At 41.4% G+C, this 14317-nt stretch overlaps 1 protein-coding gene across 5 annotated transcripts in view; it reads left to right on the top strand.

Moving 5' to 3' along the window:
• The window catches only part of rnf19a (ring finger protein 19A, RBR E3 ubiquitin protein ligase), an 82857-nt gene that overhangs the window by 4431 nt on the left and 64109 nt on the right, over nucleotides 1-14317 (top strand). The window contains exon 2 of one of the 5 annotated variants that reach the window (XM_085993459.1): nucleotides 6905-6989. The exons of the other annotated variants lie outside the window; for them this stretch is intronic. The gene's annotated coding sequence lies outside the window, so the exon portion shown is untranslated. The remainder of the gene's footprint in view (nucleotides 1-6904; nucleotides 6990-14317) is intronic. 5 annotated transcript variants of the gene reach the window in all.

Below are 14317 nucleotides of genomic sequence, written 5' to 3'. Positions count from 1 at the left end.
AACACGATGCCATCCCGAAAATGACCTGGTTATTCCTACTCTGTTTTCTGTCCAGTAACCAATCCTCATGTGAATAACTTTGTGTCTTTTAGGTTAATTTTCTGGTCTTATGCATCACCACATAAATTTTCAACAATATGATGAGCTATCAGATACTTTGCAATTTTGTCCAGGGTAAAAGTCATAAGCGGGTCTTAAAAAGCAAAAGTGCATCAGTACCATAGAACTGAATAGGAAATGCAGTCTCCTTTAACTTCAGTGCCACTTAGTTTGAATTATCTATTCAGCTTTTTGATAAAGGTAAATACTGTTTTAATTACGTTGCTTTAATTATGTTAGAAGTGTCTCAGTGGGTAGCACTCTCTCCACTCAGTCAGAAGGTTGTGGGTTCAAGTCCCACTCCAGAGACTTGAGCACAAAAATCTAGGCTGACACTCCAGTGCAGTACTGAGGGAGTGCTGCACTGTCGGAGGTGCCGTCTTTCGGATGAGCTGTTAAACCGAGGCTCTGTCTGCTCTCTCAAATGCACGTAAAAGATCCCAAGGCACTATTTTGAAGAAGAGCAGGTGCCCGGTGTCCTGGCCAATATTTATCCCTCAATCAACATAACAAAAACATATTATCTGGTCATTATCACATTGCTGTTTGTGGGAGCTTGCTGTGCACAAATTGGCTGCCGCATTTCCTACATTATAACAGTGACTACATTTCAAAAGTACTTCATTGGCTGTAAAACGTTTTGGGACGTCCGGTGATCGTGAAAGGCGCTATAGAAATGCAAGTCTTTCTTTCTTAATTTGAATAGTTTTATGCAAGAAATTGCTTTGAATTAATAGGAGTAAACTGTAGTTTGCTTAATGGGTTAAAACCTCTGACCGGTGTGCCTTTTTGATGTTTGTGGGAATGCTTTGAGGTGTTGGAACTGTCTTGGGTGAGAGTGCTGGTGGCTGATCCATAAAATTGTAATCTGACCTAATCTCTCTCTCTGAAACCTTACTCATGATTTAGTACTTGCTGTAATGACCGTTCAACAGAAGATTGTAGGTCATGAAGATCTTTTTCATAACCAGAAGTAAAGGAGGCACAACTAAAAGGCTGAAAGTAATATAGTTTACAATGATTTTTGTACTGGTTTTCATTCCTGCAGGTTTTCTTCCAAACCACATCCCCTTAGAATGCAGCATTGGTAATCAGGTTTGCTCATTCTTATAAACTGTTTTTCTTGAGGTTCTAGAAACACTATTTCTTTATCACTTTAGAAAAAGGTCCTCATTCTTTTAAGTACATTTGGCACTCCTTTCTGATTTGATAGTACCCTTTTTATTTCCTTCCGATTTATTGCATGTTATCATCACTTCAGGTTTACATAACCTTCAATACACTAGAAAATTGGACAGGGGTGAAAAACTCAATTCTGTTCATCTTGAGGTTAATTGTATTTTTTACAGCCTATTATACGTGTGCGCAAGAATAAGAGGTGATCTCATTGAAATGTATAAAATTCTTAGAGGGCTTGGCAGGGTAGATACTGAGAGGCTGTTTCCCCTGTCTGGAGAGTCTAGAACTAGGGGTCATAGTGTATGTAAATCTGCCTGTCTTTTGCTATCCATCTTTCCTACAGTTTAACCAAAAGGATGCTATTGGCCTCAAGCTCTTGTAAAGAAACTAAACTAATCAAACCCTACATAATTGCAAACCCAGCAAGCGTGACACTGATGGTGTTGCATGCCAGCGAATATTTTCTGTAAACATTTATTGTAGAAAGATTCTCTTCTGTTTAACTGAGCATCTCATTCTACAAACTTGCCAGAGAAGCTGCTGGTAATGAATTATCCATAACTATAACCATTGTTAGCCAGGAACTATAGATTGCACAGTTAGCCAAGAATTTATACTCTATCTGAGGCAAATGCATATGTTGGAAGATATCACCGTCATCTATCTAGCATCAGCTGTTTTCTTTCTCTGGTTTAACAACGAGTTTGTTGCAAAGCAGTTCAATTTTACAGTTTTTTTTAACTGAGAAAAGCTACATGTCGAGAGTAAAATCCTGTTGTTCCATTGTGTTTGTTCTCCTGTTCCTATCTGGTAAATTGAAAGTGACAATGAATAGCTGCGTCATAAAAGAGTATTATGGAAAATTGTCCAGGGTAGTTGCTATGAATGTCATTAACCTTAAAAAACCGAGCTGTAGAATTTGTTTGGAAAGAGCTGAGCTTAAGCTGTTCGTGGCATGAAGTCAGCAGTAAGTGGAAACTGGTGATTGAAATCGCAAGTTAGCATTGGGTTGTTGCTACCCAGAAGTAGGAGTGGCTGAGGAAATTGCTTTTGTTGATCCCCACAACAGTGCACGTCAGTCTGTAGCATCCCACCCAGAACATTAACCTTTGTTTCTGTTTCGGATGCTAAATGACCTGTTGTGTAATTCCAGCATTTCTGTTTCTATTTCAGATTCTTAGTATTCACATACAGTGAGTTGGAGGTGAGGAAAGAAACATGAGAGAAAGACCTTCAGCCCAGAATACTAAGCCCTTTACTTAATATCCTTGTGCAACAGGATATCTACAAGTACATTATACAAAAAGCACATATGAGTTATTTCTAAGTTGTTATGGCTTGGAACCAAGAAATGAAAATCAGTGTGATGGTTTCCATTTCCCACATTAGTCACCTTTTATGTCCTGAGTGAGTCGAGCAATGTTGTTGTGGGCCTAAGCTCCCTTAGTTAAGACTGCCCACATTTACTTAATAACAGAGAAAATAGGCTTTTATCCCACCAGCCAGGAGAAAATCTTGAGTTCACGTCAGAGTCCTTTTCATAATGCACCTTAGTTTGTTGTGGAATACATTTCCTGTAGTTGATGATGATCTCCCCCGCCCCCCCCCCACTCTCAGTTTTTGATAAGTGTGGATTCAGATCTTACGCTGTTAAGTAAATATGGCAAACTGACCTTGAGGGCTTAGGCCTAAAGAAAAAACTGCTGACAAAAATGGGACTGCATTTCTCCACTCATTCAGGCCATAAAGGTGGCTGATGTGCGAAATGGAAACCATCGCACTGATTTTTAATTTCTTGGTCCTGAGCCGTAACAACTTAGAAATTACTAGTATGTCTTTTTTAATAATGTACTTGTTGATGTCCTTGGCATTGCACAAGGATATTTAGTAAAGAGTTCTTTCTCGCTTCACCCCCAGGTCCTACTGTATGGGGACCACATTGCTGAATTAGTAGAGAGCTTAGACCATGCGTTGTGGTGTTTTGGGGCTGTCATACTCTATTGCTGCAGACCCGGATTTGCCACTAATAATGAATGTTGACTTTCAGCACTGTAGTAAAAACCCAGCAATTCAAACGGATTCTTGTTTTTGTTAGGGGATGTTGTCTTGAGGCTTTTTTTTTACAATGGAGGAGTGCAGTTGATGGCAGATGGCGTTACTTACTATAAAGGGCCAGACCTTTGAATGCCCTACTGTATGGGTCGCAATCCAAAACCTACACGGCTAGATTCCCTCACATTTACCGATGGGAGCCATGGGTCTCCAACGGTGCTTGATTGGAGCTATAAAGGAAAGTGATGTATGGAGGTTCAGAGTCTTTGTTTGGGTGCTCCTCCTCCAGACTACCTATGGAAATGTGAAAGTACATCTAATCAAGACCAATGGCTTGGTTTTCAAGGGAAATTGGACAGAATAGCAGTGTGTTGCTAAACACCAGTACAAATCCTGAATCCTACATAATAAAAATTGAATTCAGTCATCGTCAAGAGGTGAGACATTAATCTGAGGTCCTGTCTTTTTTTGGGTGGGCATGAAAGAACCCAGAGCATCATTCGAAGAGCAGGAGAGTTCTCTCGGTATCCTGGCCAGCATTTATCCCTCAATCAACATCACTGAAAACAGATTATCTGGTCTGTTGTTTGTGACAGCTTGCTGTGTATAATTTGGCTGCTGCGTTTCCCTACATTACAGCAGTGCGAACGTTTCAAGAGTACTGCATTGGCTGTGAAGCGCTTTGGGACATCCTGAGGTTGTGAAAGGTGCTATATAAATGCAAGTTCATTCTTTCTTGCAGTGCCCTGCCTATAATGATCATTAGGCAGGATACCATCTAGATGTTGTATGATGGGACCTAAATTGGAGGAGGTTTTAATATGATATAATTGCTATAAATTATGAAGTGTTCATGTGCTGTTGATTACCAGGAAATAATGCTTTATATGTCATACAATAGCAAAATACTGCAGATGCTGGAAATCTGAAATAACAACAGAAAATGCTGGAAATACTCAGCAGGCCAGGCAGCGTCTGTGGAGAGAGAAACCGAGTTAACGTATATGTCATTGCTATCAACTGATAATAAATACTGGTTCCATTTATAAAAAAAAAAAAATTTTTTAAATCATTTTATAGTTTTCACAAAGACCAATGTTCTTAAAAATAAACATCTTAATGTTGTTAAGCTGAATTGTCTTGTTCAGTTAGATCTACATAAGTTAATTTCATTATCAAAAACTGCAAGGTATTTTAAATATAGGTGTCTGTTGCAACAAAACTATTTTTTATTAGTAAATTAAAAACTGCCATCATGTAGAAAAAGATACATTTTATAAATACCTGAAATGTAATGAATTACTTTTATATTGTAAATTTGATTTAAGCCACATATTTAAGCTAGGTCAATAGATGTTTATGTACTGCTATTGGCTTGACATCATTTCAGTCAATTGTTCAACCATCTGGTGTTTTTTTCTCCAGAATCCTACTGCCATTACCAATCCATGACCATTTAAGTTTAAAAACAGCTGCACAGCAGTCTGGTGGTCCAGGCTTGCTGCTTTTGCACGCACTCTCTCAGATTGTCAGGGCTCTGACTTGGGTATGTGAGACTCGTACTGTTAGCTTTTTTTGTCAGCAAGAGACATGGGATGTAGGCGAGGGGCTTCCCCACAAGGGCAAGGAGTCATTGTATAGAGAGCACACCTGGAGTACTGTGCACAGTTTTGGTCTCCTTATCTAAGGAAGGATATACTCGCCTTGGAGGCGGTGCAATGAAGGTTCACTAGATTGATTCCTGGGATGAGAGGGCTGTCCTATGATGAGAGATTGTGTAGAATGGGCCGATACTCTCTGGAGTTTAGAAGAATGAGAGGTGATCTCATTGAAACATACAAGATTCTGAAGGGGATTGACAGGGTAGATGCTGAGAGGTTGTTTCCCCCTGACTGGAGTGTCTAGAACTAGTGGGCATAGTCTCAGGATAAGGGGTTGGCCATTTAAAACTGAGATGAGGAATTTCTTCACTCAGAGGGTTGTGAATCTTTGGAATTCTCTGCTCCAGAGGGCTGTGAATGCTGAGTATTTGAGTATATTCAAGGCTGTGATAGATAGATTTTTGGACTCTAGGGGAATCAAGGGATATGGAGATCGGGCAGGAATATGGAATTGAGGTCGATGCTCAGCCATGATTGTATTGCATGGCGGAGCAGGCTCGAGGGGCCGTATGGCCTACTCCTGCTCTTAATTCTTATGTTCTTGGGCGACTTCCCTTATATTGCAAGGAATGTCAGCAGTAGGAAAATATTTTTGAGTACTTTGCTATAAGCAAAAGCGCAAAGTATATACACTCTGATGGTAAGTAGCACATTAGCAATATTTCCACAGATGTGGAAGAGCTGACTGTGGGTTGTCTGGTCTTGCTCACTTACGAATGTGTTTGTTTTGAGAATATTTTTACCTTCTGCTTGAGGCCATGGCATGCTCTCCATATAAGGAATCCAGTAGTTGTGAGATCTGAGGCCTGCAAAGGTTTTAAATAGGGCCAGTCTTTAATGGTCCACATTTCAGTTGCGAGCTTTTCTGGATGCTGACTGATCTGTGCATTTCCAACAATTGGTTTTTCTTTCTGATATCCTGTATTTGTGTTTTTTTTCCCCTGTTATTTTCCAATCAAAGAAAAGTAGTGGCATTAAGCTTTGGATGTTTCTGTTAACCAGCCTGTTCACTGTCAACATTTTCCTCCCCTCTTGTACCACTCCAAGATTAGATATATTGGGATGGGAAACATAAATATTGGATACAAGAACAAATTGCTGGCGATGTACAGAGCAGTGAACATCTGGATGAAGAGCCCCATCTGATTTGGTCGTGTTAAAGACTAGTCCTATTTTAAGCAGTTTGCAGGGCTGAGATTTCATAACTGCTGGATTCCTTATATGGAAGGCATTCCTTAGCCTCGAGCAGAAGGTAGAAGTATTGAAAGGAAATGTGTAGAATATAAAATGATTTTGAATTTGTGTTGAATTTTTGAAATCTGGAATTTAATTAGTAACTATTTCAGGCTTGCTTATCTATGATCATTATTCAGCTAAACAATGAATTTGCAACATAACGGGCAAAAATCCCCGTTCAGGCAGAAGTCTTTTTGGCGGCACCTGAGAACTTTATGGATGTGACACCATATGACGTTTAACTCCCGTCGGCCTATTTTCCAACATGGCTTCTTGCGCTCTCCCAATATGCCTCCATGTCTTTACATTGCGGTTAACAACAATTAAACATTTTGACATTTCACTAAATGTGTAGCTTTGCATGTGTTTCAAATAAAGAATAATAGCTGGTTTGGGTGATTGTACAGCTGCAACACAATGAAGGGATTCAGATGATGTCATGCACCACAAGAGCAAAGCTCATCTGAATCCTGTGGTTTTGGATGATTCAAGCCAGCTGTTAAATAATAGAAGACTGCTTGTACTTTAAGGCACAGGCATGCATTGGTCTGAGTTTTCGATTGTTTTGCTGTCCTCGGTTTCCTGGTATAGTGCATGTAGAGTCCATTATTACTGTTCAACTAAAATTTAGTTACAATTTGAGTCACTACCTTAATTTTTTTACTGGTCTTTTGCAGATCTCGGAAGTTGTTACTGAAATAGTGCTAGATAACTCTTCATTGGTGCAAAGATGCTAAAGGGTTTGATAGAAATTGTTGAGCGGTAATGTATACAGTTTATTTTATACTGTACCTGAGCACAAGTAGAAGTTAAGAGGAGAGAACATGTGAACCTTTTGGCTAATTCTTTGTAATGGGGCAGACCCACCCAAGGTCTTTGCTTTCAGTGAACAATGTTTTTGAGAGCGAAGGGAGAAAACCAAAGCTTGTTTTCAGGCAGCGCCTTGAATCTGCAGAGATGAGCCCTGCCTAAAACGCACCTTTTTTTTAAGCTTGTGTAAAAGGAAACAAAAAATTGCTTGGTTCCTGAGGGATTACTACATCATATGGCTTCATAGTCAGCCTGTAGCTTTTGTTTTGCTTGTAACAAATATGATGGTGAGTTGTTTACTTGCTTTTTGCATGATGTGACTGATGAATTAACAGGCAGGAACTAAAATGCTTAAGCTTTATGTGACCATGTTTGTGGGCCATGAGCCACCTTGAATCCATGTTTGAACACATTCAGGCTAATGAACTTTGATCTGAGGAGTAATGCTTCCAAGTTTATGATTGCTTAAAAGCTGAGATTTTAGCGGTACTGTAATGAATTTTAGGGGCAAAATTGGACCTCATTACGCCCTTTTGCCAGGCAAAAAATGGGGACATTGAGATCCTATTTAGGGGACCGACATCCCACACCCGAACAGTGTCCGAAACATATCCAATGTCATGTTAGTTCGGGCGCTGTAGAGGCATCACTGGCATCAGCCTAAAACAGGCTGATGCCAGTGACCGGCTCCTTCAATATGCTAATGATGGGCCTCAAGCCTATATTAGGACCTTTTTCCCAAATTGATCAACTATGCCGAGCTTGCCTTGCAGTTCTACAGCAGCCTAGCCAGTGGTCCTTAAAGGGCTGAAGAGCAGGTACGTTTTTGACTTTAAACATTTTAAAAACTTGCTTTAACGTGAAGCCAGGAGGAGCAGAATGCCCCCACAGCAGTGCCACGGGCCGCTGCTAGCTCTCTCTCGCCACCCCCCCCCCCCCCACTCCAATCGTCCCCCACTCCCAGGACCTATCTGAGGGCTGCTGCCAGCATTTCAGTGGCCCGACAGTCGTCCACGCTTCACCGGCGAGCTGACTGGTAATGTATGGTAGGCATCTGTAGCTTGCTAATCTTCGTAAAATGAGGCCTGATGCCCAATATCGATTGGAATGTGTAATTTTATTGACTAGGCTTATAATAAAATGTGCTGGGTTATTCATTACCATATTAAAGCAAGCTGCTGTATGTTTTGCACAGTAGATATGCACAAAGCAGTTGATTAGCTCCTTAGAAATGTGGAAAAATATCTGCTTGGGAATTGGATTAAAGGTCATGGGGATAAGTATAGATTCAGAGTATCAAATAAGCTCATGGGACACTGGTCCCTGGGTGATGGGAAGAGTGCGTATTGTCTTGACGACCTTTTCTGGAAGACATTGACTCCTCACTTGGGATATGGTTGTGCAAGTGTGAATCACTCACTTGTACCTTAGCCAAGCAGCCATTATTCATGTGTGAACCTTGGAAATGAGTGTTGGCAGGTTCACAAAATAATTTGATAATTACAAATGCAGAAGACCATTCAGCTCATCTTCCATCCAGAATGACTCAAACCCCCTTCATTGCTGCATCCAATTGGTTCCTAAATGGTTCCAGGTTTTTTGCCTCCACTGCTGAGTTCCCACACAGCCCTGGGACTGGCTTTTCCACCGTGAAATCCCGCGCGTGTGTGAAACGTTGGGCCACGCAGCCACCAAAAAAATTAGGAGGAACATTGGCAGGAATGCTGTACATTTCTTTTACCTTTCCTACACTAGTGCTATTGATGTCAGCTGTAGCACCCCTACCATTGCCTTGGGAGAATGGGCTGGGGATTTTTTGATCTGTATAATTCAGATACTCAATGGATAAACTTGCTGCACTATCAAGAAGCTCTCTTCTATTGTTAAAAGCATAAAGAAAGACTTGCATTTCTATAGCGCCTTTCACAACCACCGGCTGCCCCAAAGCGCTTTACAGCCAATGAAGTACTTTTTGAAGTGTAGTCACTGTTTTAAGGTAAGAAACGCGGCAGCCAATTTGCGCACCGCAAGCTCCCACAAACAACAATGTGATAACTACCAGATAATCTGTTTTAGTGATGTTGATTGAGGGATAAATATTGGCCCGGACACCGGGGATAACTCCCCTGCTGTTCTTCGAAATAGTGCCATGGGATCTTTTATGTCCACCTGAGAGAGCAGACGGAGCCTCGGTTTAACGTCTCATCCGAAAGATGGCACCTCTGACAGTGTAGCACTCCCTCAGTACTGATCTGGCGTGTCGGCCTAGATTTTTGTGCTCAAGTCTCTGGAGTGGGACTTGAACCCACAACCTTCTGACTGAGGCAAGGGTGCTACCAGCTGAGCCACAGCTGACACTATAACACCCCAAATGTATAGTTGCTCAGCAGTGTCATTGGTCAGGTAAAATCGTCCTGCTAGGTATGTATTTAACAGTGAATATCATAAAGCTGTTTGTGGTTTTGCAGGTGTTGTGATTTTAGAAATAACTCTCTGGTAAAAGTGTTTCCAGTGTGATGTATGGCAATTGAATTCAGTTTACAGAACATTAAATATCACAGCGTGTCGAATTGTGACACCACTTGAATTATGGTCATGATGTATATGGGGCTGCACCTCTGGACTATTGGGCATTGCTTTTCTTCCAAGGAAATGAGTATCTACAAGCTGAACCTAAAAAAAAAAAAAAAAAATATTTAAATACCATCAAAGTCCTGACATTTCTCAGCACTCATTGTATAAATACAATACTCCCACACAGGGCCTATTAAAATATTTCTCACCACCAGTTTCTCAATTTGTAGTTAGAATTTGATTAATCATGTTGGGACTTGTCAAGCTGTGACCTAGAAAATATGTTTGCTGCTACCAAGGCTTCTTTCTGTTTCCTGCTCCCCATACTTGCTCTGTTACATAGATCTATAGTTATGTAAGTACTCTTTGGTGATAGCGAATAACTGCAGTTAGTTTTATAGTTCCGCCTAATGCACACCAGTTGTACATGAGGCACCTGTAACTTTTCACGCCCTGCATAAACCGCCAGACAAAAAAAATCAAAAGTGCTCCAGTGAACAAATACGCAGGAAAGTTGCATTGTGTTGCAATTGTAAATGCGGAGATATGTATGCGTATACCAGAAAATTCAAAATCAACACCTACAATTCCATTTAGTAGGTTTACAGCTCCTAATATGGCTTCGTAAATGACTAACAAGTCACGAGGTATAAATGTGATAAAGCAAGTTTTATTTTTAATAACTAAAAACAATAATTGTCGCATGTACAGATCCAGTTCAACTTGAATGATAAAAACAAACCAGACTTTTAAAAAGTTCTAGCTGGAAAAAATCCTCCTTGTAAAGTTAAAAGGTTGAAAGAAAATTGTGTGTATATACCTGGATATATAACAACATTCTGCACTTAGAAACGCACAGGATTATATTTTAGGATCACAGAACCAAATGCAGATGTGCGCTGTTCATTAAATTCCCGATTCAGCAAAGAGCAGAGCAGACATGCTTTTTGGATAGAAAAAAGGTTAAAACGTGGTCAGATCAGTCACCAAGTTTATCCAGCAAGTACTTGAACCATATACATGAGAGAGGTTGCAGGTTCAGTGACTGGGCTAATGCTCCTGATCACAATCTTGTGAGCCCTGCTGACTATGCATGTGTGTGGAGGTTGGGTGAGTACATGATTGGCTTGATTGTGATGCCCACTGTAGTTCACTAGCCCATTGGTGTTCACGTATGAATAATGGCTACTTGGTTGATTTACTGGAAGGTGCCTAGTCCCAAGAAAGGAGGGGAAAGAGGAAAATTGGCAGAGGAAAAAAAAAAGTAATCAATTCACATCCTGAAATAGAACACGGATAATTTGAGCTGGATGGCCTGATTGGCTTTTTCTTGTTTTAATATTTCTAAATTAATACTCTGCATTATTCATTTCCATGGTGGCACCTTCAGTGTCGTGGTCAGTTGCTAGGTGCAAAGTGTTGTCAAGTTAAATCATTCCTGTTTGATTTTCAATCCCCTCTGGCCATCACTTCCCACCTGATGTACCTCAGAACAGGACTTGACATATCTCAGAGCAGCAACTGATGGGCCAGGGTTGGGGTGGTGGGGGAATGCTGGTGGCAGTGAGGAATCAAGTTTCCTACTTGGTGTTAATTGATTGCCCCAATGTGGAGCTCTACTCTAACTCAAACAATCTTTTTGAAGGGACAAGGCTGCAAGTAAAATTGCAGCATGGAGTACTAGAGTATCCATTCACGCAGATCATTGTGGGATTAATATAAACCTTTTTGCATGTTCTCAGCATTGGTTTTACAGTTGGGTGACCATACATCCCTGTTTTCCGGAGACAGTCCCGGAACTTTGTTTTCAACCAGTAGAAGGTGTGGACTCACTGAGGCACTTTAATTTATGCAGAGACCGCGCTCTATGGCTGCAGTATACATGCTCCACGCCACCCCCCCCCCCCCCCCCACTGAATCCCCAGATAGTCCTGTGAAATTCGGTTGAAGGGAAATCGACCCTGAAGCCAAAATGTCCAAGTAACGGGGGTTGCTGGAGCCGGGGCGTGTGGATGTCCTGGGAGCCGGATCAGAGTGCGCTCCGCGGCCTCGGATGGTGTGGGTGTGTTGGGCTGTGAGGAGGGGGAGGAGCCAGTGATCGCGGCTGGCAGATGCTGTGAACGGTGGCTGCATTATTCAGCCAGAAAGTTCTGGCGCTGCTTCTTGCAGATTCAGTTTGCATCAAAGTAACAAAAAAATTCAGCTCGCTACGCAACGCAACCTGCATTTTCCGTCCTGGCTACTTTGCTGTGCTCCCACCCTGTGTCCCCGGATTTGGTTTACAAAATACAGTCAATTTAGCTATACAGTGACGAGCAGGCCAACTGCCCAGTCTGATGTGGTTTAGTGTTTTGTGACCCAAGGAAGGGGAAATAAAATAACAGTCCATAAAACTCTTAGTTCTTTTGTTGCTAGACTTTTAACTGTAGGACCAAAGTTTAAACTCGAGCCTTGATGATCATTTGAACTTCACCACCCTCATTGTATGATATCTTGCTGTTCTCGTTGTGCCAATAGATCGAGTATTTCATGAAAATACAGAGGAAGAGGGTAACCACTATCGCAGGTAGTCCACCCTCCCACAGTTGATTTTGCTGGTTTTGGGTTATAGTAAACGATGGAAGTTGTAGAGAAGTTTCTGATCCTAATCATTCAGCAAACCTCTGCTAGGATTGCACATGTATGCACGTCCGGTTAAGATACAACCAGGCTCATCAGTATTTCCCCCCCACAGTTAAGTAGCGCGCTGATACTCAATGTCTAGCTTCACCCATGAATAATGACCACTCGGATGAGATACTGGAGACTGCCTGGTGCCAGTGAAACTGCACCCTAGCAAAGAGTGAATGACTTCTGGAGTGGAGCAACATGTGCAGGGAACAAAATCATTCCCATCTATTTCTCTTCCTCTGCCCACACACTCTCTTTCTCTTTCTGTAATCATCACCCAAAAAAGTACTTATTTAATAATTCTGTCCTTGTCTTGAAACTGAAACAACAAAAGATTCCTATGCGGAGAACTCGCTGGCCTGCTGCCAGTATGGAATCTCAAAACTTGCCAGGCAAGATGTTTAGCTGATTGGGGCACATTTACTCTCATAATTTTAACATCAAGGCATTATTTTGTTTTTATTGCAAGTGAACAAAAATATGTTTTCTTGTGCATCCAAAAATACAACATGGAATGTATATGTCCCTATAATGTATTAAAGCTTTGCAGATAGTTTCTTACTGGAGTTCAGCCTACTGGAGGGGAGAAGTGGGGCAATTGGACAGGGAGCAGGTGAATGGATGTTCTGAGATGGCGATAGGGAGGTGAGGGGAGGATATGGGCAGATGACATGGTGCAAAGGCATAGGAGAGGGGTTCCGAGTGAGGAACTATTGGTATAGGGGTCGTGGCAACAGTAATGGTAGGGATGTGATTGGGAGCAAGAGGGCTAGTGGAAAGCAGGGGTGGGGGGGAGGGGAATGGCATGGCGTAGGAGTGTTCTGGCGTATTTATATCTAACATTTGTACACCAAAATTAAGTCAGTCTTTGTGTGTGTTTTTTGTAATTACTTTTCCACATTTAGCTATTTTCTGTTCCACCATTCATTTCAGTGATGGGAACCAAATCTTAAAATAAAAATGGACTTTGGCTGAAAACAAGTTCCAAAGACACAAATATGTCAGTCTTTGACTAGATTTTTTTTTTCTTATCAAACAGGAGCCTTTCACGTGAATGAGTTATTTCATTCTCAGCCTAGGCAGTGAGATCGCACCCTAACAAACGTGGCAAAAGTTAAAGGGAAAACAATAGTCAGCATCGGATTCCACTGAAGGCCTAGTGACCAAACTCCATGTGTGGTGTGGTTCTTTGCTGTACAAACCGCGAAAATTTCCCTGATCTTGCACCAAATCATGAGCTGCACTTGTGCCCTCATACTATGGAACCTTGAGTGAACAAAACTGGAAGCATTCGGAGTCCATAAAAGCTGCTATGACTGTTGCAATAATGACTCTGGAATCTCCTTCCTTCTACAGTCACTCACTCTCTATTGCAAGCCCCTGCTACACTTCCCAACCTAAAGTTGTCATCTCTCCAATTCTTCTCCCAGCCCCAGTTCAGACACAACCCATAAGTCTGGGCCACCTTGTGAATATGGTGTAGTGTAGGCGGCCACTTTTATATCTCCAGAAAAGTTAGGATACAAATCTTCCTTGTCTGGCACCACAGCACAGCTAAATCATTTCTTGGGAATATGTAATCATTATTTCCATGTGCCCAGACAATACAGATACAACAAAGATGTCTTTGCTGCTTTTAAATTGACTTGTGTCGTGTGAGCTCAGTGTGTTTGCATAGTCAGCAGCTGTAGCTGCTAGATGTGTTTGCCTCAGACTTCACAGTGTGATGGTAAATCTTGACACACTTGTCACAGCAGCCTCACTTCTCAGTGACGACATTTTCTCCTCAGTGATACAATTTGGGCTTTGTGCCTATGTTGATCAACTTTTTCCATAAAGAATGAATGCAGTTAATTTCTTTTGTTTAAAACGCTGCTTGAGGCACCGTTTTGGTATGCTGCCGGTGATGTGAATAGAAAGGAATATGAAAATCAGATCTATGTCATTGTTTAAAATACAAAGTTTTTCGAGTAAGAGAAAAGTCTTTTTAATGTGAGGATAATGACTGTTAGACAGTAAAGGCTAGCCAGGACTGT

The sequence above is a fragment of the Somniosus microcephalus genome, chromosome 7, assembly GCF_052327205.1.
Source record: "Somniosus microcephalus isolate GS21.2 chromosome 7, FLI_Smic_1.0, whole genome shotgun sequence".
NCBI lineage: Eukaryota > Metazoa > Chordata > Chondrichthyes > Squaliformes > Somniosidae > Somniosus > Somniosus microcephalus.
The sequence above is the reverse complement of the archived record's forward strand: the minus strand, read 5'-3'. Positions and strand labels throughout refer to the sequence as shown.